At 50.0% G+C, this 24,892-nt stretch overlaps 1 pseudogene; it reads right to left on the minus strand.

Annotated features, from left to right (window-relative positions):
• LOC135057409 (alpha-2-macroglobulin-like protein 1) overlaps positions 1 to 24,892 on the minus strand; it is a 200,749-nt pseudogene that overhangs the window by 38,438 nt on the left and 137,419 nt on the right.

The raw sequence follows: 24,892 nt of genomic DNA on the forward strand, positions 1-24,892 counted from the left end.
TCAAATCAAAGAAAGCACGGGTGACTGATGGGAATATGTAAATAGGCATCCTGAATATCTAAGGAGGCTATGAAGTTCCAGTGCAAGAATGATGGTGTGCAGAGACTCCATGTGAAACTTGGGAACCTGGAGGTACCTGTTGAGCGACTTCAGGGTCAGAACAAGCCATCTGGCTTCTGAACCAGGAAGAGATTGGCATAAAAGCCTGTGTCTCTCTGGGACAGGGGAACTGGGATGATGACCCTGGCCAGAAGGAAGCTGATGGACTCCCATAGTGCTTCTTCTTTTCTCCGGATCTACTGGAAGGCCCGTAGAAAAAAAAATTGGTCTGGAGGATGCTCCCAAAAGGTTAGGGCATAGCCTTGGGAAACCACACCTCTGACCCAGACGTCAGTCGTGGTCGCCATCCACAAGTGGAGACCCAACCCATCATGTGGCAGGCTTTTCAGGTGACTTGGTAGAAGGAAGTCTGGTAGACAAGGTCTATTTTCCTCTGGACTTGGAGCCATTGGTGGAAGAACCCTGAAACCTGTAAAAAAACCTTGGGCTTGCCCTGTGGAAGTAAAGAACAAAAATAAGAAGTTCACTACTGGGGGGATGTCACAGAAGGAAAGAAAGCAGTTCTGGATGCCACTACCATAGATAAAATCTTGTCCAACTCTAGGCCAAAATGAACCTTCCCAGAAAAAGGGAGAGCTTCAAGGGCTTTCTTAGAGTCTGCAATGATGTAACATTAGAATCCGACACCTTAGAAGTTAGAAAACCTATGTCACTGGCCTCCTCACCAAGATAAGAGCCTGCTTCCTTGATATGTTCCACTATAGACAACAACTCCATTCTGTGGACACCAGAATGGAGACCATCTTCTAGGGATTCTGCCCATCGACTGATGGCTATAGCCACCCTGGCAGATGCAAAGGGCCTGGTGTGTGATAGCTCTCGCATTAGAGTAAATCACCTCTTAAGGAAGTTTTCCAGCCTCCTATCCATTGGATCTTTAAGGCAGGCCATATTAGGTATAGAAAGGTAGATAGATTTGATTAGCCTGGTGATATGAGCATCTATCTTAGGAGGAGATATCCATTTAGCCCTATCTGCAACTGGTAGCGGATAAAAAGCAGCAATGTGCTTAGAGACCTGAGGAGCTTGTTAGGGCGAGCCCATACCTCAGCTAGGAGGTGGTCAAGTTGTGTAGAGGAAGGGAAATCTGAAACCACCTTCTTCTGACATTTAAATACCAGGACATCTGACTTAGATGTCTGGTCAGAGTCCTTGATCAAAAGTGCAGACTTAACTGCATTAATCAGGGCCTCCACATCCACCTGTGGTAGGGAGTCCTCTGAGTTATAATCTCTGAGCCTTAGTCATAACCAGACAGGGGCATAAGCTGTAAATCACCCTGTGCAGGTAAAATACTGGTGACCTGGCCCGTGCCTGTAGATACACTAGCAGGGGTGGGGCTTTAGGGTTGCAAGCTGATTATTCAACTGCAACATTACCTGTGAAAGCATGGAAGCCCATGCTGTCTCCTGATTGGAAGTTGTGTCTGAAGGGAACTCCCGCTGTTTAGCTGTAAAACACTGGACAGAGACCCCTGTGGTCCAGAACTTAAAGTGAAAGCACTTCAGCATAGGTCCAACAGTTACGCAACACAGGAGCGCCCATCTCCCTGGGTGCCTTGCCCTTGAAAGACATGTGAATGAAATTCCAAGGATATCTCCACACACAAAAGTTACCATACACTTAACTTCATGTATATAGAACTTTTAATGTAATGAACAAATGGGTAGAAAATGCTAAACAAACCAACCCCAACAGGGGTGGAAGTAGCTATATTTATAATTTGCCCACAAGAGTGAGGTATTCAGGGAGACAGAAGCCCATGCTTCTCTTTGGAGAGTTGCTGAGGCAGGCAATGTGGTTAAAATGGTCACCCAGCTTCCGCTGGAGGAACGAGAGAGAGGAGGAGTATACCCTGTGGTGGGTTGCCTGTATGAGGGAATGCGCCAAGAGGTTGGGGAGGGGCAAACAGGGATGTGCCCCTTCTGGCATGGACTTCCGGGCAATGGCCACCAGAAAAGTGGTGCCCTGTTGCCTAAAAGATGCCCTGGTAGACTAGTGGGTGTGTGTTGACAACCTGGGCCCCACTGCCAGCACCGCCAGTGGTCCTCCTCACAGCCAATGACAGCCGCAATGTGTGTGGCTTCCTGCAAGCAGGGAGCCACCTTATCTGTACCAGAAGTATCCAATTGTTGCTCCCCTGCTGTGCGTGCTGGAGCCTGGCCGAGGTTACTGACCCAGTCACTAGTACCGTTGCCGCTGTCGCTGGATGTCAGACCTGCAGTGATGGTGTCCTATAGGACGCTGACTCACTACCTGCTAAAAGTAAAAGAAAAATAAATAAAATAAACTGTAATAAGGCTGCTTTATAGCAGCCCCTGAAAACAGTGCCGAATCCTGTAATGGCTGGGGGTGGGGTATAAGGAAAAGGGAGCCTGGGCTGCTGGAAGAAGAAACAACCATTTTGAGTCTAGACTCTAGACCACCACCAATACCCAGTGTAAAGCCTGTGTCACCTATGGATATTACCTACCGGTAAATCCTTTTCTCGTAGTCCGTAGTGGATGCTGGGGTCCACATTAGTACCATGGGGATGTACCAAAGCTCCCAGAACGGGAGGGAGAGCGCGGAGGCTCCTGCAGAACTGATTGACCAAACTTCAGCTCCTCAGAGGCCAAAGTATCGAACTTGTAGAACTTAGCAAACGTGTTCGACCCTGACCAAGTAGTCGCTCGGCAAAGTTGTAAAGCCGAGTCACCCCGCCCAGGAAGAACCCACCTTATGAGTAGAGTGGGCCTTAACAGATTTTGGACACGGCAATCCTGCCGTAGAATATGCATGCTGGATAGTGAACCTAATCCAGCGAGAAATCGTCTGCTTAGAAGCAGGACACCCAACTTTCGTGGGATAATACAGGACAAACAAAACGTCTGATTTTCTGTGACGAGCAGTCCTCTTCACATATATCTTTAAAGCCCTCACCACATCCAAGGACTTTGATGTAATTGAGGATTCAGTAGCCACTGGCACCACAATAGGTTGGTAGATATGAAAAGCCGACACAACCTTTGGAAGAAACTGCTGATGCATCCTGAGCTCAGCTCGATCTTCATGGAAGATTAAATAGGGGCTTTTACAGGATAAAGCCCCCAACTCCGACACACGTCGAGCAGAAGCTAATGCCAACAAAGTGACAGCCTTCCACGTGAGAAACTTGACCTCAACCTCCTGTAGAGGCTCAAACCAATCCGATTGCAGGAACTGCAACACCACGTTAAGATCCCAGGGTGCCGTCAGCGCCACAAAGGGAGGCTGGATGTACAGAACCCCTTTCAAAAAGGTCTGAACCTCAGGGAGGGCAGCCAATTGTTTCTGGAAAAAATAGATAAGGCCAAAATCTGGACCTTTATGGATCCCAAACGCAGACCCATATCCACACCTGCTTGCAGGAAGAGGAGAAACCATCCAAGTTGAAACTTCACTGTAGGAAATTTATTGGATTCACACCAAGACACATTATTTTTCCAGATGCGATGGTAATGCTTAGATGTTACCCCTTTCCTAGCCTAACCTTGCTCGGAATACCCTTATGGGCTAAGATCTGGCGTTCAACCGCCATGCCGTCAAATGTAGCCACGGTAAGTCCTGATAAGCGAATGGCCCCTGTTGCAGAAGGTCCTCGCGAAGAGGAAGAGGCCACGGTTCTTCCAGCAGTAGATCCAGAAGATCCGCGTACCAAGGTCGTCTTGGCCAGTCCGGAACAATGAGAATTGCCCGAACCCTTGTTCTCTTTATGAGCTTTAGGATTCTTGGAATGAGTGGAAGCGGAGGGAACACATACACTGATTGGAACACCCACGGAGTTACCAGGGCATCCATTGCCACGGCTTGTGGGTCTCTGTACCTAGAACAGTATCTCCGAAGTTTCTTGTTGAGATGTGAGGCCATCATGTCTATTTGAGGCACGCCCCAATGACAGGTCACGTCTGTGAACACCTCCGGATGGAGGCCCCATTCCCCTGGATGGAGATCGTGTCTGCTTCCCAGTTGTCCACGTCCGGAAGGAAGATCGCTGACAGTGCCAACGTGTGCCTTTCTGTTCAGAGTAGGATTCTTGTCACCTCTGACATTGCAGCTCTGCTCTTTGTTCCTCCCTGACAGTTTATGTAGGCCACCGCCGTGACATTGTCCGACTGTACTTGAATGGCCCAATCTTGTAGAAGATAAGCCGCTTGGAGAAGACCGTTGTACACGGCTCTTAATTCCAGAATATTTATTGGAAGAATGGCTTCCTGATTTGACCATCTTCCTTGGAAGGTTTCCCCATGGGTGACCGCTCCCCAACCTCTGAGACTTGCATCCGTGGTCAGAAGGATCCAGTTCTGAATTCCGAACCTGCGGCCCTCCAGAAGGTGAGGCATTTGCAGCCACCAAAGGAGCGAAATCCTTGTCTTCAGCGACAGACGTATCCTCTGGTGCATGTGCAGATGAGACCCCGACCACTTGTCCAGGAGATCCAGTTGGAAGGGTCGAGCATGGAACCTTCCATACTGTAGAGCCTCATATGAGGCCACCATCTTCCCCAGAAGGTGAATGCACTGATGAACAGACACCCGGGCATGCTTCAAGACATCCCGGACCATAGACTGTATCACCAATGCTTTCTCCCTTGGAAGAAACACCCTCTGCACTTCCGTGTCGAGGACCATCCCCCAGGAAAGACAATCTCCTTGTCAGCTTCAAATGTGATTTCGGAAGGTTCAGGATCCAACCGTGATTCCTGAGCAGTTGAGTCGTAAGAGTAATCGACTGTAACAACCTCTTCCTGGATACTGCCTTTATCAGCAGATCGTCCAGGTATGGAATTATGTTTACTCCCTGCCTGTGGAGGAGAACTATCATCTCCGCCATCACCTTGGTGAACACCCTTGGTGCTGAGTAGAAGCTGAATGGCAGAGCCTGGAACGGATAGTGACTGTCTAACAGTGCAAATCTGAGATAAGCCTGGTGCGGCGGCCAAAAATTGGAATGTGGAGGTACGCAATACAAGGATACCAGAAACTTCCCGTCCTCCATACCTGAGATCACCGCTCTCAGAGATTCCATTTTGAATTTGAACTCCCTCAGACAGGGGTTTAACGATTTCAAATTCAAAATTGGTCTGACCGAACCATCCGGTTTCAGTACCACGAAAAGGTTCGAATAGTAACCCTTGTTGTGTATATGAGGTGGAACTGGGACAATGACCTGTGACTGCTAATTTTTGGATGGCTTTCTGTAGGATAGCCCTGTCTGGCAGCAAAGCTGGCAAGCCTGATTTGAAAAATTGGTGAAGCAGGAGCTCCTTAAATTCCAGCCTGTACCCCTGGGACACAATATCTTGCACCCAGTGGTCCAGGCCCGATGTCACCCAAACGTGACTGAACCTTCTGAGCCTCGCACCCACCGGTCCTTCCTCCAGGCCATGCGGTCCACCGTCAAGCTGAGGATTTTGATGTACCAGAAGCAGGCTTCTGGTCCTGGGAGCCTGCAGCAGCAGGTTTTTTGGATTTTGCCCGCCCTCCTCTAAAGAAGGTGTTATGCGGATTTTTTGTTCTCGATTTAGGAGACCGAAATTACTGTAAAGTAGCTGAAGAAAAGGGTTTCTTCGTGGCAGGCGCAGCTGAAGGAAGAAAAGGTGACTTACCCGCCGTTGCTGTGGAGATCCACGCATCTAGCGCTTCCCCAAATAGGTCCTGACCTGTGTAGGGTATGTTCTCCACACCTTTCCTGGATTCCGTGTCAGCAGACCATTGGCGCAGCCAGAGTCCTCTACGAACTGAGACTGACATGTAAGATATCCCAGCAGCCATCGAACCCAGGTCCTTCATGGATTCCACCGTAAATCCCGCAGAATCCTGTATGTTACGTAAGAACAATTCAACGTCCCATTTATCCATTGTATCCAGTTCCTCAAGTAACGTGCCAGACCACTTTACTATAGCTTTAGAAATCCATGCACAGGCAATAGTAGGCTGTAATATCGCCTCTGAAGCCGTGTATATGGATTTGAGCGTAGTGTAAATTTTGCGATCAGCCGGTTCTTTCAACACGGCAGATCCTGGGACAGGTAAAACCACCTTTTTTGACAGTCTGGATACCGATGCGTCAACTATGGGTGGGGTTTCCCATTTCTTTCTATCTTCCTCAGGGAAGGTGAATGCCACCAGAACTTTTCTTGGGATCTGGAATTTTTTCTCTGGGTTTTCCCAGGATTTTTCGAACATAGCATTTAATACTTTAGATACAGGAAAGGTTAGCGAGGCTTTCTTAGTATCGGTGAAGTAAGCCTCCTCAACCTGCTCAGGTATTGTGTCAACAATGTTTAACACATCTCTAAAGGCTTCAATCATTAACTGCACCCCTTTTGCAAGAGATGCCGCCCCCCTCAGCACTTCCCCATCACCGTCTACCATCTAGTCGGTGTCTGTGTCATCTTGCATAATCTGGGCAAGAGCACGTTTTTGAGAGTGAGTGCCAGGAGGCCCTGAAGGTGCCGACCCGGACCAAACAGCCATAGAGGTCTGTAAAACCTGAGTTGCATTTTCATTTTGTGCTACTCTAGTAGAAATCTGAGAAATCATACTCTTGATAGAGGTTAACCACTCCGGTTCTCTTAATGGAATCTGTGCTAAACTAGAGCAATCCTGATTACATGGAATGGGATCATCCTGAGATGACATATCTTCCGCAGCATATGACACAGAATCCCTAGACATGGCTTATGTGAGACAGCAAGCACCCCCACACCCACAGGTAAATGGCAGACAGAGTTTCCCCACTAAGAATGACAAGAGAGACACAGAGTTTGGAGCCAACCCACACACAGCACCTTTGGAGACAAGGACACCCCTTACCAGCGCTAACTGTGTACCTTAATAGGTCACACAGTCTAAATCACAGCCTCTCCCCCCCCCTTTACAACCCCCTGGTACCGTTACAAGGCAGCTGGAGTTGATGTGGAGGGACAGCTCTCCCCTGTCAGCGTCTGCATGCAGGAAAGATGGCGCTGAACGCTGCTGGGTCCGCTCTGAGGAGAAGCTCCACCCCCTTCCATGGCGCTCGCTCCCGCTCATATTTAAATTTTTATACTGGCCTGAGGTGAATTGCTGGCGGTGATCTGGGGTCCCCAACAGGCTGTGTGACCAGTTTAGGGTGTAGGCGCTAGCTCAGGGCGCCCCTCACAGTGCCGCTCCATGTGCCGCTGAGCCCCGGAGTGGAGTTAGTACTGCGCTCCCTACCCTTTTGCCGCCATCTTCACACCGGCTCCCTGCTTGTCATGGGGCCAGTGATTAACTCTCCACCGACATCTTCTGGCTCTGTTCTCGGTTGGCGGCATGCAGCTGGGGTGAGCGATCCCCTGTGGCGGCGATCGATCTGTCCCCTCAGGAGCTCAGTGTCCTGTAAGCGGAGATAGTGGCTCGCACCCCTCAGGGCGGACACTACTCCCCCCTTTAGTCCCACGAAGCAGGGAGGCTGTTGCCAGCAGCCTCCCTGTGCCTAAACTCTATCCAAAAAAAACAGACCTAAAGAAACTCCTATGGAGCTCCCCTAGCTGTGACCGGCTCCTTCGGGTACATTTTCGAAACTGAGTCTGGTAGGAGGGGCATAGAGGGAGGAGCCAGCCCACACTCTCAAACTCTTAAAGTGCCAATGGTTCCTGGTGGACCCGTCTATACCCCATTGTACTAATGTGGACCCCAGCATCCTCTAGCACGTAAGAGAAAAAGAAAAAACACTGAAATCGCATATCCCTGTGTCCCAACGTAGTGCATGCGCGCTGGACCCGCATTGTGTGTGCGTGGGCTGCGAAGATGCGATTGCATCTCACTATGCGAACGCCTCTGCCCGACTGAGAAAGAACTGTGGCTGCTGCATTGCTGCCCTTTGCATACAGATTCAGACTCATTCACATACAGAAGTACAAATGTCACACATGAAATTGATCAGTGTAATCTAGCAAAGTAGTTCTGTTGCTTTCCATTTGTTTTATTTATGCAAATTTGATGCACATTTTAAGTGAGAAAGTCACTTGATGCCCAGCATCCAGGGTTGGACTGGCCCACAGGTGTACAGGGGAAACCACCGGTGGGCCCTACTGCCGGGGGGCCCACCCCCTCCCCTAGGGATCAGATTCCAGACTGTGCTGTTACTAATCTAGTACATTATCTTGCATGCACTACAGTATTTACTGTATATATTTATCTAGGGGACCAACACTTGCAAAATGGTTAGGAAAACCAATGTAGTGGCTGGGCACACCCCCTCTAGAGACTGGTCACACCCCTACACATGGCCCCTCCCACTGCATTCAACGGTGGGCCCTACATTCCCCAGTCCGACACTGCCAGCATCTGGCACACCACGACTGAAGCCACATTGTGTGAGGATATATCTGTACAGAGGCCGATGCAGTGTCAGAACTATGCCAGTTTGCACATGGGGGGTAATTCCAAGTTGATCGCAGCAGGACATTTTTCTAGCAATTGGGCAAAACCATGTGCACTGCAGGGGAGGCAGATATAACATTTGCAGAGAGAGTTAGATTTGGGTGTGGTGTGTTCAATCTGCAATCTAATTTGCAGTGTAAAAATAAAGCAGCCAGTATTGACCCTGCACAGAAATAAAATAACCCACCCAAATCTAACTCTCTCTGCAAATGTTATATCTCTGCCACACCTGCAGTGCACATGGGCCCTCATTCCGAGTTGTTCGCTCGTTATTTTTCATCGCATCGCAGCGATTTTCCGCAAACTACACATGCGTGTGCACTGCTGCGAAAAGCGGCTAGCGAGCGAACAACTCGGAATGAGGGCCCTGGTTTTGCCCAATTGCTAACTTTCTTGCTGCTGCGATCAACTCAGAATTACCCCCATTGTAAATGGTATCAGTCACTATGGACATGCCCAGAAACCTGTCCGCACTATACCTGCTTGTGTAGAATACAGAAATGATTTGTTTGTGCAAATGTGAGCACATGCAGGCTGCCATACACATGCACATAAGTCTGTGACAGATGTATTATTTTCAGAAGGTTGAAGGCAGGTTCATATACACATTGATGATGATGATTATGGAAGCTAGCGCTGGCAAATCGCTTGCGATTGGTTGATTGCAGATGCTAATTCATGCTTTCTTGCTCATATATAAACATTTTGGGTGTTATTTTCGCAAACATTTGTTTTTGCAGACAAGATAGAGGGTTCTAGTGATGTACTAGACCATCTCTGTGGTAACCCTAAGGTTACCATGGGACAAGATGCCTGGACAGACTATCTGATAAATGTTTTGCAATACTCCAAGTGTTTACACAATATTAATTACATTATACTGCAAAGTATGGCCAGCAACTTTATTTTTGATCCTCATAAATACAGTATGTTTAGCACAGTAGAAATTTTTCTCCCCCAAGCCAAAAAATTCCCTGCCCCCCCCCCCCATCATCCATAATTGGCACTAGTAAAGGGATGAACCCGCAAAAAGGGGGCGTGGCTTTGTAGAAATAGGCGTGGCTTTGCATAAAGGGGCGTGGCATCGCAGGAAAAGACTACCTTATACCCCAGTTTTGCAACCTGCACGCCCAGACGTTGGCCACCACAGGAAAGAAAAATAATCCTGATTCATGCCCCTTACATTATTTGTCATTTTTGCTCCTTATAGCAATGCCCAGTATACATTATGCCACATATTGCAATGGCCCTTAGACATTATGCCACACACAATAATGCACATGACACAATATGCACACACCGTAATGCCCCCGACACATTATGCCACACACACCGTAATGCCTGTGACACATTATGACAGGAATTGCAATGCCCGTTATACAATATGCTACACACTGCAATGCCCCTGATACATTATAGCACATACAATGCCTGTGACACATTATGACACACACCGCAATGACCCTGAGACATTATACCACATACCACAATGCCCGTGATATAGTATACCACACACCGTAATGCCTGACACATTATGACACACACCGCAATGTCCGTGATACATTATCACACACACTGCAATGACCCTGAGATATTATAGCACATACCACAATGCCCGTGATATAGTATACCACACACCGTAATGCCTGTGACACATACCGCAATGCCCGTTATACCCTATGCTACACACCGCAATGCCCGTTATACATTATGCCACACTGCAATGCCCCTGAGACATTATACCACAATGCCCGTGATATAGTATGCCACACACTGAAATGCCTGTGACACATTATGACACACACCGCAATGTCCGTGATACATTATGCCACACACCGCAATGCCCATTACACATTAAGTCCTACAGTAAGGCTTCTAATTACTTTTAAATTACCTGCTCGTTGCCAGGGGTTTCATGCTCTTGGTTCCATGTATGGTGCCAGGGGTTTTCATGCTCAGGGTGTCATGCTCGTTGCCAGGGGTTTCATGCACTGGGTGTCATGCTCGTTGCCAGGGGTTTCATGCTCCTGGTTCCATGCACGGTGCCAGGGGTTTTCATGCTCAGGGTGTCATGCTCATTGCCAGGGGTTTCATGCACTGGGTGTCATGCTCGTTGCCAGGGGTTTCATGCACTGGGTGTCATGCTCATTGCCAGGGGTTTCATGCACTGGGTGTCATGCTCGTTGCTAGGGGGTAATGCTTGTTGCTAGGGCTGTGTTCCCAGTGCCACATATGCCCCCAGTGCCAGATATTCCCCCACAGTGCCAAGTACACACATGCCCCCAATGCCAAATATGCCCCCCCCCCAAGTGCCAGGTACACATATACCCCCCAGTGTCACATATGCCCCCCCAAGTTCCAAATATGCTCCCCCAGTGCCAGGTACAGCCCCCTCCCCCACTGTTTGGTGAAGGAGGGACACAGACGGCACAGCGCGCTCCTCTCCTGTGTCCCTCCTGCGTCTCTGGCGTGTCTGTTAAATGAAGTGCCGGTTCATGAGGCAATCAGAGCTCACGAACGGGCACTTCATTCAATAAGCATGCCGGAGACGCAGGAGGGACACAGGAGAGGCGCGCGCTGTGCCCTCCGTGTCCCTCTTTCACAGTAGCGGCTAGGGAAGGAGGGAGACAGCAGATTGACATGTGGACGGCTCGTCTGCATGTCAATCTGTGGTAAATCAGTGACGGCGCCCCCCGCAGCCCTGCGCCTCCAAGCCACCGCGAGGGCTGCAGGGGCAGTAGTTACGCCACTGGTTTAGCGAGTGTTGACCTGCAGGACTGATGCATACACTCCAACTAAGCATATGAGTAATAAACTGACAAAACAATACATGCTAGCACAAATAGTTTCCTATGGATTAAGGGGTCAGCTCTTAGGGCTGGATTCAAATATTTGCCTGTCCCTCCCGCTCCCTATCGCGCCCGCCGGTGGTATTCTAATGTTACTGCCGACGGGCACGACAACTTCATTTCAGCTTGCTACCCCTGGAGGTAGTGAGCTGAAATGCGTGTAAAGAGACCCGTTTGGGTGCCCAAATGGGTCTCTTCACAATAGTGCCCATTACTTTAGTCGGGTTTAGGTGCTAAACCAGACTGTAATGAGTGCGATCAGCATGATAACGGGGCACATTTGAATATCGCTCCTCTACCTCCCATCACTTTAGACGGGAGATAGCGGGTGCGATATGATTTGAATCCGGCTCTTAGTTTGGGATGACCATCGAAGGTCTAACCAATGATCCATCGATGGTGCCATTAGTACTTTCCATCAATGGTATGAAAGCACTGATGAGAACCATCAGTGGTTTGAGTCACAGACGGACATTCCTGCTGTGGCACAAGTGTCGGCAGTGGGCCAATCAGGGAAAAGGAGGAAGTTAAGTGGTGCCATGGGGGAATGGAGCTATCCCTCCCACTGCTGCATCTCTGCTATTGATGCTAGTAAACTGTTGGACCTCCTCCATATCAGTGGCAATCCATAGTCAGTGTCCACCTCAGTGGCGGAACTGTGGGAGGCAGTGGAGTCGGCTGCCGCCGGGCTCCTGGCCACAAGGGGGCACATCTCCTCCCCTGCCTGACGATCGCTCGCTGCTATTGCAGACGGAGGAGCTGTGTCAGTGACACGGAAGCTGCCTCCTGTGTATACACTGGCACTGGCTGCAGCTAGTGGGAGCTCCAGAGCGCAGCTCCTCCCGAGCCCTGCCAGTTAAGCAAGCCAGCCCGGAGAAGCTCTCTGTTCCTCTCTCAGTCTGATGGTAGCCAAAGGTAGGCACTGTGTGGGGGGTGGGGGAGAGGTGTAGTTGGGGGTGCTGGGGGGGGCTTTAATAAATGTTGGAAGCACTGTGTTTTGTGTGTGCATGTTTTTAAGTGAGGTGTGTGTCTGTGTTTTTAAGGAAAGTTGTGTGTTCAAGTAAAAGAGGCATGTGTGTGAGAGGCATGTGTGTGTGTGAGAGGCATGTGTGTGTGTGAGAGGCATGTGTGTGTGAGAGGCATGTGTGTGTGTGTGTGTGTGTGTGTGTGAGAGAGGCATGTGTGTGTGTGTGTGTGTGTATGTGAGTGGCATGTGTGTGTGTAAGTTAGTGGCATGTGTGTGAGAGGCATGTGTGTGTGTGTGTGTGTGTAAGTGAGTGGCATGTGTGTGAGAGGCATGTGTGTGTGTGTAAGTGAGTGGCATGTGTGTGAGAGGCATGTGTGTGTGTGTGTGTGTGTGTGTGTGTAAGTGAGTGGCATGTGTGTGAGAGGTGTGTGTGTGTGTGTGTGTGTGTGTGTGTAAGTGAGTGGCATGTGTGTGAGAGGTGTGTGTGTGTGTAAGTGAGTGGCATGTGTGTGAGAGGCGTGTGTGTGTGTGTGTGTGTGTGTGTGTGTGTGTAAGTGAGTGGCATGTGTGTGAGAGGCATGTGTGTGTGTGTGTGTAAGTGAGTGGCATGTGTGTGAGAGGTGTGTGTGTGTAAGTGAGAGGTATGTGTGTGAGAGGCAAGGATTAAAGGTGGCACACACCTGGTCTGGCTACACGCTACCTTACAAATATATGGAGGGGTGTCTGTTTCTGAATGTGTGTGTGTGTGAGAGGCATGTGTGTGTGTGAGAGGCATGTGTGTGTGTAAGTGAAAGCGGCGTGTGTGTTTTTAAGTGGAGGCATTTGTGTGTGTGTGAATGCGGCAAGTGTGTGTTTTTAAGTGAAGGAGGCGTGTGTGTGTGTGTGTATGTGTGTATGTATGCGTGGAAGAGGCATGTGTGTTTTAAAGTGAAAGCAGCGTGTGTTCTTAAGTGAATGAGGCGTTTGTGTTTTTTTTTATATATATCTAGTGTTCACGCTAGGTGTCTTTCACAGGGTGCTGCGCCCTGCCCCTTTTTTAGACAGCTGAATCCCGCCCCGTTTTTGTGCGCCCTGCCGCCCGGCCATTTGCAGCCCGCCGAACCTCGCCATGCCGTCGGACCCAGCCGTGCGCCGCCGGACCGGGTAAGCACATGAGAGTCCCCCGCGGCCCGCCCCGCCCGTCCGTAGCTGTCAGCCGCTGCTGTCTCAGCCTTGCGCTGACACAGTGACTGACAGCATCTCCCCTCCTCTGCGAGCAGACTATAGGTCTGCTCATGATCTGGTGTGATAGGAGGGCTGGGTTTGCCTCTCCCGCCGAGGCAAACCCAGCCCTCCTCTGTATGAATGTTTAAAAGGACTCGGAGACGCCAGGGAGGATCAACAGGTCACCATCTTTAATGCAGCTCTGCAAGTGTGGCGGTGATCCGCGCTCCCCCTCTGTGTCCTGGGCTAAATTTACCTTGTAAGTACAGGTTGAGTATCCCTTATCCAAAATGCTTGGGACCAGAGGTATTTTGGATATGGGATTTTTCCGTATTTTGGAATAATTGCATACCATAATGAGATATCATGGTGATGGTACCTAAATCTAAGCACAGAATGCATTTATGTTACTTATACACCTTATACACACAGCCGGAAGGTAATTTTAGCCAATATTTTTTGTGACTTTGTGCAGTGAACAAAGTGTGTGTACATTCACACAATTCATTTATGTTTCATATACACCTTATACACACCCCATGAAGGTCATTTAATACAATATTTTTAATAGCTTTGTGTATTAAACAAAGTTTGTGTACATTGAGCCATCAAAAAACAAAGGTTTCACTATCTCACTCTCACTCAAAAAAGTCTGTATTTCGGAATATTCCGTATTTCAGAATATTTGGATATGGGATACTCAACCTGTACTACAGTTGTAAACTTCAATCTCTGTGCTCTCTACCTGGTGCAATGTGTCTCAGTGCTCTCTACCTGGTGCAGTGTGTCTCAGTGCTCTCTACCTGGTGCAATGTGTCTCGATGCTCTCTACCTGGTGCAGTGTGTCTCGGTGCTCTCTACCTGGTGTAATGTGTCTCGGTGCTCTCTACCTGGTGCAGTGTGTCTCAGTGCTCTCTAACTGGTGCAATGTGTCTCGATGCTCTCTACCTGGTGCAGTGTGTCTCGGTGCTCTCTACCTGGTGTAACGTGTCTCGGTGCTCTCTACCTGGTGCAATGTGTCTCGGTGCTCTCTACCTGGTGCAGGTGTGTCTCAGTGCTCTCTACCTGGTGCAGTGTGTCTCGGTGCTCTCTACCTGGTGCAATGTGTCTCGATGCTCTCTACCTGGTGCAGTGTGTCTCAGTGCTCTCTACCTGGTGCAATGTGTCTCGGTGCTCTCTACCTGGTGCAATGTGTCTCGGTGCTCTCTACCTGGTGCAATGTGTCTCAGTGCTCTCTACCTGGTGCAATGTGTATAATGTGCTCTATCTGGCGCAGTGTGCCTCAGTGCTCTCTACCTGGTGCAGTGTGCCTCAGTGCTCTGCCTGGTGCAATATGTATAACGTGCTCTACCTGGCGCAGTGTGTATAGAATGTTCTACCTGGTGCAATGTCTATTAGGTGCACTACTGTGTGGTGTAATGTGAATTGCCACTGTTATGTGGCCACGCCCCTTCCCCACGAAACATCGCCCCTAAATTTTTGCTGCGCGCCTTCGGCGCGCACTGTCCGTGCTTTAGCCTGTAGGATTATAGTATGTACCTAAGTTCACTTATCTAACTTAAAAATGTGCCCTCCTGAATGAAAAATGTGCCCTCCCCGTGATCAGCGCCCTGCCCTAAAAAAATCCTACAGTGAACACTAATTATATCGGCACACCGCTGCGCCAAAGCATCTCCATCGAGACCCGCTGGCGGGTGAGGGAGCACTGTAGGTGCACTATAAAGGTATGCTGGTGTTTGTTTTATTGTAATGACTGACTTGGAGTGCATCCACTTTCTATGTGTATCTATATTACTATTGGGAAAGGTACCTGAGCACGCTGCTACTGTTCACCCTGAGTTCCGGATAGCTACATATGGTATGTGTGTGTATATGTAGGGGGCACCAACATTTATCATGCCTCCGGGCGACTGGGACGAACTTACGCCACTGGTCCACCTCAAGGCCTGATTTAAAGATGGATGCAATGTCGATATTGTACGCAGTGGAGTGATGTTTTTCCACTGCGCATACATCTACACTGCACTGTGCATGCTGCAGTGGACTTGCAGCAATGGCCGCACTGAGGATTTATTTGCAAAGTGAATGACAGTCAGGGAGCATTTGTGGGTTGCAACAGGGGAATGGTGACTCAAACGTTGGCGCGTCATAACCAATTCGGGGCCTGTCCCAGCTTGCGACTGTGATTCCGTATGCAGTTAGATTGGCTCCAGCATCTTGCTTCCTCCGGCCATGCTGCATGACCCTGGGAAACTGAGTTTCAGGCGATGTGCTCTGCAATGATTGCATCTTCATATGCAAGTCTCAATACAAATCCCGGCGATTGCGACATTTGCATATTTTTGCACAACTGCTGTATGCGGGATTGCAACTGCGACCGCATGTGAATCATCTCTGAATCAGGCCCCAGTTGTACAGTGTGATTGTTTAATATGGACCTGTGTAGATTCTCACATGCAATATATTATTATCAGGCATTAATAATGTCACACAGTCACCTGTTTTTACAGCTTTCTCGTGCATTTCTAGCAAGAGGGCCTCTCTAATCTCGTAGTCCTCAGACAATGTGAACGTGTAAGCAAGCATAGCCTTTGTATAAAGACTGTCTACTTGGAAGGCAATGCTCCGTAACCACTGCAGCACATTCTGCAACATTTCATTCTCCAGCAATTCATTCTGTAAATAAAAGAGGAATCATTACAAAGTGAGTAAAACCTGGGCGTGCAAATCCCCTTTTCCAACTTCATATACCCATATTGAGTGATTGCTGTCATTAGAATTTGCAATTTAAGGTTTAACACATTCAGGGGAAATTCAATTAGTGTTGCTAATTGATCACTCAGAGGCTATTCAATTAGCCCCAATGCCGGAAATTATCGGGGATTTGTTTTCAGGACCTGCTGAAGTTCCGAATCAAAATACCCGATAAGTGCCATGTTTTTCAAGACCGCAATCACAAACTTATCCCAGATCCTATATGTTTTTGCCTTAACACAGGACATTTTTCATGCAGTAAAGCAGGGGTAATTAAATTATCCCCCCAAAAAAATTGGGTTAAAAAAACATGTGGCAAATTCTAGTTTTTAGAGTGCAAAAAAGTATCAGGTACAATTGAATTCTGCCCTAAGACTGTGTAGGGGTTGCAAAACTTGCTCCTTCTGAAATGAGAAGCTAGGCAGACTGGGGCATTCTTTGCTGAATAAGGGTTTCGTGCAGTAATGAACCTCCTATTGTGCCCTAATACAAAAACAAGATTTTGTGAAGAGATTTTTTAAATGAATTTGAAGGGGATGAATGATTTTCATGATCTTTCATTGTCCTCAGTGCAGAGTGTCTAAGTCATGCATGCCAGGTATATCATGCCATAGGTGCTAAAGGGATAGGTGTAGGGTGGCCAATCCCTGGCCATTTTTTCAATCCCGGGTATTGGGATTGAAAAGTGGTCAATCCCGGGATTCCCAGGATTGGCTTTTTTACAGTGTGTCTGCCCGTCCCCCACGCCCCACCCCACCAGCCCTGCCCCGCCCCACAGACATAACTTCCCAAACTGCAGGGGCGTGAGGGTGGGAAACTTCATTCACACTTGGCGGCGGGTGACGGGCTGGTGACTGCAGGGGGAGTCGGGAGGAGGCGGCGGATGATGGGCGCCTTTCCATTGGGATCAACGGCGCGTGACGGGCTGGTGACTACGCAGCATGACCTCAGACTCAGAGGTCACGCTGCGCAGGGGGAGTCAGGAGTAGGGAGCCGGGCAGCCGCTCAGTGCTGCCTGGCATTAAAGGGGCACCTGATCCCACAAGCTTTGAATCCTGGACGATTTTGGCCTCAATCCCGGGATCCCGCCGATCCCGATCCCGGGATTGGCCACCCTAGATAGGTGTAAAAGGACATGCTTTACACCTATCTTTACACTTTACAGGAGTATTTCCAAATATCATAAAGCATTTACTGCATCAAAGTCATGTGCTAAATCAAACACAACTTGATATTACAACCATCAACCAAGTAATATCTATATTGCATTGTGTATTGTATTATGTGTGCTGTATATCTCCTATATAATAGCCCAGATCTTCATTTGCTAACGCTGGGCAGAGTCACAACACTGGGCGGAGTTAGTCAAATGAGTCACAGATCTGGGCAAATCTATAGGAGACTAGGAGCAGAAGCAGATGGTATGGGCATGGCATAGGCAGGGGTGCATACCTCCCAGCTTTCTTTAGGCAGAATGAGGGACACACGCACGGTGAAAAGGGGGCATGGTCAATGAAAGGGGGTGTGGCTTCGCGGGAGGACCCGCGATCGCGAGCCATGCCCCCGTTTTCATCAGTGAGGGGGCATGCCCAGCGCTCTGTGAGCTGCTGGCATGCCCCCAAGGACGGATTATGAGTCTGGGGGGCCCAGGGCACTTGAGTCATCTCATTGCTGTGCCTGCTGTCGGGTTGGGGGCATGGCCTAATCGCGGCCGCGTGGCCACGCCCCCTTATGCAAGTTTCTGGGTTTATTTTTTTTAAAGGGATTTTGGCCCCTCAGCTAGGGGTAGTCCAGACCCCCCCCCCCCCCCCCCCCCCACACACACACACACACACCCGCACAGGCAGAAGAAAGCAGGGAGGCTTCTGCCTCCCTGCAACACCACAGACCTGCCAACACGCCAGAGCCGGCCCTAACCAATATGATGCCCTAGGCAAGATTTTGGCTGGTGCCCCAGCACCACCGCTAGTTCCGCCTCTGAACCTGCACCCCTTTCCCAGCACCATCACCCCCCACCCATAGCAGTCTTTTTTTTTTTTCTACCCCCTGTAATTTAAATAAGAACAGTGTGCACATTCGGCGCACAGCCCAAAAAGGTATGTGTTTTTGCTGGCAAGGGGCATTGCCACACAATAGTATCCCCAATTCAACTTATGCCTCACAGTAGTGCAACTTTATTCACAATTTATAATGCGATAGTGTCCCTTATTTACATTATATCACACAGTAGTACCACTTTACCTTATATACTTTACTCCTCACAGTAGTGCCCCACATTCACATAACATCATACTGAATTGCTCCTTATTCACATTACACCACACCATATGGCTCCTTATTCACATTACACCACACCATATTGCTCCTTATTCACATTACACCACACCATATTTGTTTATTTACATTAGACCACACAGTAGTGCCCTTTCTATACATTACGCCACACAGTAGAGCACCTTATACACATAATGCCACACACTGGTAATGCATTTATACACATAATACCACACATAACTTCCTTTACACATATGCCGCACATTGTAAATGCCCTTATACACATAATGACACACATAATGGAGGTCATTCCGAGTTGTTCGCTCGCAAGCCGATTTTAGCAGAGTTGCTCACGCTAAGCCGCCACCTACAGGGAGTGAATCTTAGCTTCTTAAAATTGCGAACGATGTATTCGCAATATTGTGATTACAAACTTCTTAGCAGTTTCAGAGTAGCTCCAGACTTACTCGGCATCTGCGATCAGTTCAGTGCTTGTCGTTCCTGGGTTGACGTCACAAACACTCCCAGCGTTCGCCCAGACACTCCCCCGTTTCTCCAGCCACTCCCGCGTTTTTTCCGGAAACGGTAGCGTTTTTTCCCACACGCCCATAAAACGGCCTGTTTCCACCCAGTAACACCCATTTCCTGTCAATCACACTACGATCGCCGGAGCGAAGAAAAAGCTGTGAGTAAAAATACTATCTTCATTACTTGGCGCAGTCGCAGTGCGGACATTACGCATGCGCACTAAGCGGAAAATCACTGCGATGCGATGAAATTTACCGAGCGAACGACTCGGAATGAGGGCCAATGTCCCTTACACATATGCTGCACATTATTAGTGCCATTATACACATAATGACACATGTAGTTCCTGGCATGAGTCAATTGGCAGCTCTGCTAACGTCGGGTGCCTATTTTTTATGAAAATGCATCTTATTTGCATTGCTATGTGGCTAGGATGCACAAGCTGCTTCTGCTGATTAAGCTGATATGCAGCATGCCTATATATTGTGTGAGACTGTGGCTGTATCTGCATACGAAATGCTACACACAATATAGGCATGCCGCATATCATTTTAATCAGCAGAAGCTGATTGTGCCCCTAGGCATACCAGATGCCCTAGGCAATTGCCTAGTTTGCCTATGCCTAGGGCCGGCTCTGCAACACGCAGCAGCGTGTGCTGACTGTAGGACAATGCTGCTGCTGTTACTGGCAGGACGGGGGAGCTTCAGAGCTGGGACAGAGCTACTCCAGCCGGGGGCCCCCTAAAACTGTGGGGCCCGCGGTACGTACCCCCTGGGCCCCCCCCTTAATACGGCTCTGCTGCCGGAACCCCCTCTTAATCCGTACCCCCTGATGCCCCCTCTCCCTCTGTCTCCACTAAATAGACTCCTGTACTCGCTGTACTAGCAGAACAGCGAGTACAGGAGCTTCCCAACTGCCCCCACCCCTACGTGGGACACTGCGGCCCGCGGGTGGGACAGCGGGACAGACCCATAAAAATTGGACTATCCCGCGAAAATCGGGACAGTTGGGAGGTAAGGGGGTCTGTGTGAGGGGGTATGCCATACAGACAGACGGGCACCGGCTCACTGTGTGCTTGACCCCCCACATCAGCATACTCAACAGGGGCTCTCTGGCGCAGAGGAGCGTTACTTTCTGGCACACTCCACGCTTCTTAGCTGCAGTTTTGTGGGGCACCTGCCGCTGTGCAGGTTCCGTACCGCCTCCGTTATCTCCAGCCCCAGCAACCCCACCGCTACCTGCAGTGAGGTGCACCCAGCTCCTCACACTTTAGCCGGCGGGCAGCGCTGCAGAAGTCCACGCTGCTTGCAGTCTCCCCTTACCACAGTGCCCGGCAGCTGCGAGGTCTGCGCCGCGTGCATGCTATGACCCCCTCCTCCCTCCAGCCGCAGTGTCTACTGGGGCTAATCAGTCACTCCCAGTCTCCCCTTACCACAGTGCCCGGCAGCTGCGAGGTACGCGCCCAGGGACGGATCTAGACTTTTTTTTAGGGGGGGCGGTTTACTGTTTAATCTTGAGTCCTCCCTCTACAGGCCCAACTCCTCCCATCTGCAATCCTAACTCCTCCTCTCAATTCTGACAGAACTTTTTGAGTGCGACTGAGATAGAGCTTTGTGATTGTTCTATGTACATGTGACTGTGCTATGGTGTAATTGTATTTATTAGCCCTAGTACCCACACACCAGCAAGTGAGGGGCAAATGCTCTGTAACCCTTGCTCTCCTGGCTCCTCTGTGCTGCTGTGGTATAAGCTGCAGCACATCGTTCTGCCTCAGGCTCTCCCCGGAGAGCTCTCTTCTGCTCAAAAGTGGGCATGGCTATGACTGTGTTAGGGGGGGCGGTCGCCCCCTTCGCCCCCCCTAGATCCGGCCCTGTATGCGCCGCGTGCATGCTATGACCCCCTCCTCCCTCCAGCCGCAGCGTCTTCTGGGGGCTAACCAGTCACACCCAGTCTCCCCTTACCACAGTGCCGGCAGCCGCGCGAGGTCCGCGGTGTGTGACTGAGGAGGGGGGAGGGATGCGGACGGGCAGAGGAAGCAGGACTCCAGCCTGAGAGAGTCAGCCATGCCAAGTCTCCACCAGCAGCAGATCCCAACAGGTTGGAGTGGAACAGCAGCAGCCAGCAGCAGTGACTCCGGTAAGACACATCTGTCTGTCACCACTGTTTTGTCCCTAATACCAATCTCTCCCGTGCCCTGTGTTCTGTCATGTCCCTGTCACCCCTGGCCTTGCCCTGTCACCCCTGGCCTTGCCCTGTCACCCTTATCTTGGTCCTTTCACCCTTATCCTGGCCCTGTCACCCTTATCCTGGCCCTGTCACCCCTGTCCTGGTCCTGCCGCACCTACCCTAGCCCTGTCACCCCTATCCTGTCCCTGTCATTTCTGTCCTGGCCCCGTCGCCCCTGTCCTGGCCCCGTCACCCCTGTTCTGACCCCGTCACCCCGGTCCTGGCCCCGTCACCCCGGTCCTGGCCCCGTCACCCCTGTCCTGGCCCTGTTACTGCATACCCTTCAACTACCTTTTTGCCAGGTATAGTACCCGCAGCGCCTCCAGACCCCTCCCCAATGCACCACACCTCCGCACCTTCCCCACCACCACATGCGGCACTCCACCCTTCCCCCACACGCTGTGTCTCCAGACCCCCTACACCACCGGCGGATCCCACTCCGCCGCCCCTCCACCACCCACAGCACCTCCAGACCCTCTCCACCATCCACCCCCATATATGTCTCCCCCCACACCTGCCCCCCCTCCACCCGCAGACACCCTCCTCCATCCGCGGTCCCCCCCCTCCCCCACCCATGGCACCCCTGCACCTGCCCCTCCACCACCTGCAGCGCCTCCGGACCCCTTTCCCCATCCGCCGCACCACCTGCACCTTCCCCTCCCCCACCCACGGCGCCTCCGGACCCCCTACCCCACCCCCGCCCCTTCCCATCCCACAGCACCTCCGGAACCCTGCACACATCCGCAACATCCCTGCACCTGCCCCTCCCCCACCAATGGCACCCCTGCCCCTCCCCCACCTGCAGTGCCTCCGGACCCCTCCCCCATCTGCAGCCCCCACTCCTCTGCCCCTCCCCCACCGTCAGCACCTCCCGACCCTTCCCCATCCGCCCCCCCCCCCGCTTCCGCCCCCCCCTCCACCCGCGGCATCTACAGACACCCTCCCCCATCCGCAGTCCCCCCCGCACCCACTACATTCTGTACATCGTGCCCTGCAGGTGCTGTTCACGCCATCGCAAGGGGCTGCGTCTCCTTCACCATCGCACACCCTTTCATTCTGCAATATTTACCCACTAACAAAGGAATGCAGGTAATACTCCATATAATACAAATATTGAACCCCAGAAAGGCATGCAGGGGTTAACGGGGCGTAGCCCCTTGCGACAGTGTGAAGAGCGCCCGTAGGGCGCGATGAAGCACCTAGTTAAGAATAAGTAAGCTGTAAACAGATATAATGCAGAGGAAGGTTATTTTAAAAAGTGTATTGATTGTAAGTACTAGCCAACAAAATACTAAGGGGGTAATTCCAAGTTGATCGCAGCAGGAAATTTTTTAGCAGTCGGGCAAAACCATGTGCACTGCAGGGGGGGCAGATATAACATGTGCAGAGAGAGTTAGATTTGGGTGGGTTATATTGTTTCTGTGCAGGGTAAATACTGGCTGCTTTATTTTTACACTGCAATTTAGATTGCAGATTTAACTCACCACACCCAAATCTAACTCTCTCTGCACATGTTATATCTGCCTCCCCTGCAGTGCACATGGTTTTGCCCAACTGCTAACAAAGTTCCTGCTGCGATCAACTCAGAATTACCCCCTAAAAGTATAATTGCATTATAATTAGATCGAAATGTTACTACTTTCAAGATGTATTGTACAGTACCTGCAGAAGCTGGCGAGTCTCCAGTAGTGACAACGTTACAAATGCATTTAGAGTGACTTCATCAACAACACCTCCCTTGTATCAAGAGAAGATAAATCATGTTACTCAAGTACACACTTCCATGTGGGTTTTCCAATAATTAGTCCCCATGTTTAATGCAATTCCCCCATAATCTGGCCACACACACTCATTACACACCAATTAGCAGCACTATTCAAAGCAGTAAAGAAGGAAACTTGTCTAGGGCAAAGCAAAGGAACGAAGCCATGAAAATAGTCAACTAATGCCAGGAACAAGCTGGATTCAGGTTTGCAGTCAGGAAATGCAGCCAAAGACCAGTAAAGAGGCCAAGTGATCAGGAACAAGGTGAGCTCAGGACTACAGTCAGACAATATGGTCTGCTACAGGGCGTAATTAGAACCTGATCGTAGCAGCAAATTTGTTAGCATTTGGGCAAAACCATGTGCACTGCAGGGGGGCAGATATAACATGTGCAGAGAGAGTTAGATTTGGGTGGGGTATGCTAAAACTGAAATCTAAATTTCAGTGTAAAAATAAAGCAGCCAGTATTAACTCTGCACAGAAACAAAATAACCCACCCAAATCTAACTCTCTCTGCACCTGTTATATCTACCCCCCTGCCAGTGGCGGAACAAGCAAGCGGTGGGCCCAGGTGCAACAAAATGCTTTGGGCCCCCCCCCCCCATCCCATCCAAGACCACCCCATGGGCAGTGCGCGCCGTAGGCGCGCGCAAAAATAAATAGTGGCGTGGCTTCGTGGGGAAGGGGTGTGTCCACAAAATAATACCAATTCATAAAACGGTGCACAGTAGTCTCCATTCTTCAAATTACGCCGCACAGTAGCACCACTATACCAGGTAGAGACCCTTTTACTCCTTACAGCGAACAGATTCCCCTTTTTACACATAACGGCAGACAGTGTGCACTTTTTACACATAACGGCAGACAGCGTGCCCTCGTTACACATAGCGGCAGACAGCATACACTTTTTACACAATGGCAGACAGCGTGCCCTCGTTACACATAGCGGCAGACAGCGTGCCCTCGTTACACATAGCGGCAGACAGCGTGCACTTTTTACACATTACGGCAGACAGCGTCCCCATTTTACACATTACGGCAGACAGCGTCCCCATTTTACACATTACGGCAGACACCATACACTTTTACACATAACGGCAGATAGCGTGCCCTTTTTACACATTACGGCAGGCAGATTCTACCTTTTTACACATAGCGGCAGGCAGATTCCCCATTTTTATACATAGCGGCAGGCAGATTCCCCATTTTTATACATAGCGGCAGGCAGATTCCCCATTTTTACACATTGCGGCAGGCAGATTCCCCATTTTTACATTGCGGCAGGCAGATTCCCCATTTTTACACATTGCGGCAGGCAGATTCCCCATTTTTACATTGCGGCAGGCAGATTCCCCATTTTTATACATAGCGGCAGGCAGTCCCCCCTTTTTACACATTGCGGCAGGCAGTCCCAACAAATAAAAAAAGAAAGAGACAGAAAGAAAGAAAGAAAGAAAGAAAGAAAGAAAGAAAGAAAGAAAGAAAGAAAGAAAGAAAGAAAGAAAGAAAGAAAGAAAGAAAGAAAGAAAGAAAGAAAGAAGAATTATACTTACCCTCTCTGTTGGCTCAGGCTCCTCGGTGCAGCTTCCCGGGCAGTAGAGAAGAAGGAGGAGGGAGGTGAAGGAGGGAGCCGCAGCAGCGCTGTGTTACTGGTGGAGGCGCTGCTGCTGCTGCTGCCCCTCTGCTTCCCTATAGGCTGTTCTCAGAGACAGCCTATAGTGAAGCAGAGGAGCAGCAGCAGCAGCGCCTCCACCAGTAACAAAGCGCTGCTGCGGCT

The sequence above is a fragment of the Pseudophryne corroboree genome, chromosome 3, assembly GCF_028390025.1.
Source record: "Pseudophryne corroboree isolate aPseCor3 chromosome 3, aPseCor3.hap2, whole genome shotgun sequence".
NCBI lineage: Eukaryota > Metazoa > Chordata > Amphibia > Anura > Myobatrachidae > Pseudophryne > Pseudophryne corroboree.